Source organism: Vigna radiata, chromosome 8 (assembly GCF_000741045.1).
Source record: "Vigna radiata var. radiata cultivar VC1973A chromosome 8, Vradiata_ver6, whole genome shotgun sequence".
Classification (NCBI taxonomy): domain Eukaryota; kingdom Viridiplantae; phylum Streptophyta; class Magnoliopsida; order Fabales; family Fabaceae; genus Vigna; species Vigna radiata.
The window spans coordinates 4777681-4783815 of record NC_028358.1 but is presented as its reverse complement, the minus strand read 5'-3'; the positions used below and the strand labels follow the sequence as shown (position 1 = coordinate 4783815).

The following is a 6135-nucleotide window of genomic DNA, read 5'->3' as shown; positions in this document are numbered from 1 at the left end:
TATATATATATATATATATATATATATATATATATATATATATATATATATATATATATATATATATATATATATATATATATATATATACCTTGCTATGTAAACTTGTTTTATTGTAGTTACATTATGATCATTATTTTGTTTGAGAGTCAACAAAATATTTTCAAGTGTTACTTTGGTTTTAGTCATATCTATTGGGAATCCAAGTGTGAGAGTCGATGGTTTGTCTTGGTGGCCAGTTCAGACAAGTATAATTGTCCTTATACTGAAAGTCTTCCTGGCAAAGGGTATTCAGGTAAGCAACCTGTTAAGATAAAATGACGGTTGAAACGGTTGGAAAGGGCTACTCATGGTTGTGGTTGGTTGGGAATGCTTCCACTAGAGGGGGAGTATACCTATGTGGAAGGGACTCGCCCTTGAGGAGGAGATTGTTGGGAATCCAAGTGTGAGTCTAAGTCACACATTGGATAGAAATGAGAAACTAAAGCACTATATAAGATGAAAGACTAATTAATCTAATGCCTTAAGGTTTTGGGTAAAGAGTGGTGTCGATCCCTTATGTGGTTGAGCTCAGACTTTATTGGTGTTTGTGTAACCCACAAGGTCACATCCTCCTCGATACACCCAACAAAACATACCAGCATAAGGATGCCCCACTAAAGTTTCTGCTAAATTGGGGTTGTGGTATTCGTATATCACTTGCAATACCCACCCATCACCATTACCAGATGGCTTGCCCCTTTACTGGAAAGGACACTCACATTTTCGGGTGTCATACGTACTAGGTTGGGCATCGGGTTTGTTGTGTAATGATTCGTCAGATCTCCTTCAACAACCTCATTTGTAAAAGACAAAAATTCTGATAGCATGATAGAATTTATTTCAGAATCCATCCCATAACGATATTCGCTCATTTAGACTATAATCACCTATACCAAAATAAAAAACTAATACAATAAATTATAAATTTATTAAGAATGTAATCAACTTAAAAAAAAAAGTCACAAAAATAAATAAACTTAAAACTATATAAAAAATTATTAAAAAATTTTCATATCAATTTTTATATCTAAAAAATTATAAAAATTAAATATTTAAAATGCTTTTTTTATATTAACAAAAATTAATAATTATAAAAATGAAGTTAACTTGTTTTATCAAATTTTTGTATAAAACAAACCTAGTTAAATAATATTAATAAAATAACATGCAAAAATCTAAAAAAATTAATAAGAATTATTTTTTAACAATTGCATATTATCTAATTAAATTATAAATTCATAAAAAATCATACATAATTTTAAAAATAATTATAAAGTAATAAAATAATTAAATAAGTAATATAGTTAAATTTTTATATATAATATTTAACATGAATCGATTTTGACATCCGAAGAACATCGGATTTTTGTGACATCCCAAATATCATATTCACATATAATATAATAGGATTCAGCTATTACAATATGTGAAAGCAGTTAAGAGATAAAGATGACAATATTTAAATATTTATACAGTCATCCGAAATTTAGTGGAAATTAAAACGAAATAAGACTTGAGTACAAGTTCCCCAAAGTTCTCCAAAATACATAATAAACTAAAGATCGAAGGATGCCTAGAGAGTGTTTCCAAAAATTAACAAGCTATTGAAATAAGAACTAATAATTGTCCTAAGTATTAGGGACTGTATCTTCCTCAGTCTCCCACGCCTGCTCCAAGGGTACCTCATCACCTACTGCTCACATCCAAAGGATTGGATGATCATCGCAAGGGGGAAGGCAAACACATACGAACATACAAGTGCAAGGGTGAGCTAGGTCTCAAACAATCATACAATTCATTGCAAGAACGNTCATACACACTTAAACATGTAAGTCATCATAAACATAAACANTCATTTCACAAAACTCACTAAAGCAAACATCATGTCATGTTAAGACTCCTAGACACGTCCGGACATAGAATGTATATAGAGCTGGGGCGGGTTGTGCACTTGTGGTGGCCTCTACTGCTTTGCAAAGCCATTGTCGAGGGGTTTCACCCGACCACACACAAGGCTGGTTCGTTACCGCGGAATAGACCTCCAGTGATAGCGCCTACCCTAGGACCTCTCACTACTCTCACCACACGCGTCAATCCTCTCTAAGTGAGAATGAAAGACCGTTAGAGTGTTACGGATAACCCCCCATAGTGGAAGCCTCTTACATACATTCAATACACTAACTGATCTCACCGAGAGATCTTAATTTCATATTCAATCCGACCACTTCAAATCACCTGATATTCCTCTTGAATCAATAATGTACCTCATAAACCACTTTGCTTCATCAAACATAAAATTTCATAGTCATTCAAGTACATTCGTACTATATTGGCTCATACCAAGCCCATACACCATATCACAACATCGACCATGTCATAAAACAACTCATACATTACATACTTTCACAAAACCATCACTTATTACCACAAATTTCTTTATGATATTTAATTATCAATACTTAAGTAATTCAAACAGCCTTGGGACCCTCACCAATGGTTCTGGAAGGGTAAAAAACCCCCAGAACGACCTAAAGAACGTCCAAAACGGACATCCGGAACCCCAAAAACTACCAAAAACAAATTCTGAAAAGTGTTGTTGCGTCCAGTGGCGCTCGAGCGGGATTAGTGGCGCTGAGTGCTACACCAGTTGACAGGAAATGCAGATTTTTCAAACTCACACTCCTAAGTTTCGTTTTAGGCCTTTTGGTGGATTTCTAGCACTCCTAACTTGATCTATATGATGAATCTAACTTGCCTAATCAACTTTAACACTTCCTAAACCAATTCTCTAGTGATTTCACATCAATCTACATTCAAATTACTCAATTTCATCAACACATGTGCCCAATTCTAATTCTACCAGTTAAGCAATGTTTTTACCACTTTTAAAACTTCTAACAAGTCATAATTGACTTAGTCAAACTGTCCCCACTGCCCACTTACACCCTAGACCTCAATTACTCAAAAACACTCTCTCACTTCCTCTAAACTCACTCAAAACACTAGTTTTCCTCAACCTAAGGAATTAACTCCACTTCTACCATTTAGAACCTCATTTTAACCAATTTTATAGTTCTAACAAGTTATAATTAACTTGCCTAAGCTGCCTCAACAGTTCAAAAGAGTCCTAGACCTCTACCTCTCAAATTCACTACTTCTCTTCTCTTCAAATAACTCCAATTTCACCAACATAGAGACCAAAAACTCAATCTTACCTCTTTGCACCTATTTTTACCAATTTAGTGACTCAAACAAGTCACAATACAGTGGATAAAACTGTCCCAATAATCCAAATATGGTGCAGACCTCAATTGCTCAAAATCACTACCTTACTTCCTCTAAATGACCTAAAATTGACCCTAAGACACTTGATTTTTCTTCCTAACAATACCACAACAGATTTTTCACACCAAATTAGTTCCAACATAAATAATTCATCATTCAAAATCATTCCAAACAATTCATAGCCATCAATCACCAAATTCACACAACACACCCACTTCCATACATGCATTTCAAGTCAATAGAACCAATTTCATGCCTTTAACAACATACCACTTCAAAATTTGTCATTCATTCACATTACACAATAAAAATAAGAAATAGAACTAGCTCCCCTTACCTCTAGTGCGTCCGGCCAACTCAAGGAAGAATCCTAGACCACGTACTTTGAACCCAAAATGTGAGAATCACCTAAAATCATCAATTGATGATGGAGAACGAATTTTAGAACCAAACAGAAGCTAGATTATGGAAGAAAACAAAATGGGTTGCTTGTAGCAAGAAATTGCATGTTTACAATCCTAGGGAAAAATGGAGAAAGGGGTTTTTCTTACCCGTTGGATGAAACGGAAAATCAATCGGTAGAAACGTAGCTCTTGGAGTCCTGAACGTTTAGGTAGCTTCAATTTGAGAAACAAACGGTTAGATTTTGAGTTATGGTAGATGGAAGGAGGAGGAATGAAGAAAAAGAAGAAGAGGGAGATGTGTGTTTGGTGGTGAACGAAAATGAAAGGAGAATGAGCTGGAACCTAGAATAAGTGTTTTATTAAAATTTTATTTTTGAAACTTTACCCAATGCTAGGCTGCCACGTGTACACACTTTTGGCTTTAATTTTTACAAGGCCTTACAATTTTCATATCCGATAGACTATCATTAAGTTTATTTTTAATAAAAATAGTTTTATTAATTTTAATGAATTCATAAAAAATAGTTTATATTAATTAAAAATTATATAATTACATTATAAACTCATAAAAAATAGTACATAATTTTAAAACTAATTATAAAATAATAAAATAATTAAATAAGTAATATTATTAACTTTTTTATATAACATATTAAACCTCAACCGGATTTTTACGATCGAAATCGTGGACAATGGATATCCATATATTCGGATTTTCATATTTGATAAGCTGATATTAAGTTTTTTTTATTCAAAATTAGTTTTATTAATTTTAATAAAGGTTTAATACCTATTTTGGTCCCTCTTTTTGGGGGGTTTGTTCAAAGTGGTCCTCCCTTTTTTAAAAAGTTCAATAAGGTCCTACTTTTTGCAAAAACTGTGGAAGTTAGTCCTTTTTGCTAAGGGCGTTAATTCTGCTAACGGCAGAGCTGCCAGCTGGCAAATATTTGATGTCAAGCTGGCAGCTCTGCCGTTAGCAGAATTAACGCCCTTAGCAAAAAGGACTAACTTCCACAGTTTTTGCAAAAAGTAGGACCTTATTGAACTTTTTAAAAAAGGAGGACCACTTTGAACAAACCCCCCAAAAAGAGGGACCAAAATAGGTATTAAACCTTTAATAAATTCATAGAAATTAATTTATATTAATTGAAAATTATATAATACATTATAAACTCATACATAAAATAAAAAAAAAATTATAAATTAATATAATAAGTATATAATGTAAACATAAATAATATAATGTAAACATTTGATTGAGATAAAACATGTATCCAATATGAAAATCTAAAGCTTCTTACATCGGATGTTCACATCCAAATCGGTCAGCATTGGATTTCAATAGTCAATGTGTTCATTTTCGGATTTCGATGTCCGATTCATGTTTATTGTCTTCCGTAACTATGCAAACATGCAAACACATTAACAAAAATATAATACTAACCTCCCTCTACAGCAATATCAATGCAACCAGCAAGTGTAACCAAGCAAACAAATTTAAAAAAAAAAATACTAACCTCCTCTCCAACAATATCAATGCAACCAACAAGAAGACAAAGAAGAAGCATTCCAAGTTAACACGAAGCACTCCAGTACACCACCATAAAACAAGTCAAGTTTCTGGATGTACCATCCAAGCTGCACTCAAACACTAACAACTCCTCTCAAATATCTTTAATTTTGAAGACCACACTCACTCACAAATATAACAATTGATATGAGTTACAAAGTAAAAAACTCAATACAAAATAAAAAGTATTATCTGAGAGCCGCAATTCAAATAGGGTGCTTGGATGTAAGGTTTCTTTTTATAAAAATGAAATGGGGTGTAAGGGTGCAGGAATGTATGTTTAGTGATAGGAAGAAAATGGAGGTGGAGTCCATGCCACACACAAAAATTTTCAATAATAATAAAATTAATATTGGAGGTGCAGAGTAAAATGCTTGGAAGCATAGGATGAAACACCTAGAGTTTTTTCAAGAGTGAATTAAGGCTAGTTCATAGGCCATGAATTAAGTTGATAATTGTAATGATACCACCATGATACAGAATAAGCATAACATATGAATAATGGTGCATTTGGGTTCAGAGCAGAACTTCTTCCATAGACCAAAGCCATCGCACCTTCACAGACAATCTACAAAATACATCAAAGCAAAATATTAATTTACATGATGTCCTTCATGTATTAGAAAATTATAAATCATTTTTAATATATATTCAACACTACTCAACATATTAATGACAACATTTGAGACTATCCATACCGTATCAATAACATTTGACATTTTTTAACAACTATTTTCATAAATTACAATTTTCCATTTAGGAAAACACTAAGCCCTCATAGATTCTTGTTTTTGTTTTCAATTATGAATACTTTTTTGGAGGTGCATTTTAATT

At 32.7% G+C, this 6135-nt stretch overlaps 1 long non-coding RNA gene across 1 annotated transcript; it reads right to left on the bottom strand.

Annotated features, from left to right (window-relative positions):
* Positions 1-1481: 1481 nt before the first annotated feature.
* On the bottom strand, positions 1482-3933 carry LOC111242397. Its single transcript, XR_002669450.1, has 3 exons — positions 3879-3933; positions 3665-3735; positions 1482-1735 (listed from the first exon to the last, which is right to left on the bottom strand). It is a non-coding gene; the product is annotated as an uncharacterized LOC111242397 (long non-coding RNA).
* Positions 3934-6135: the final 2202 nt, after the last annotated feature.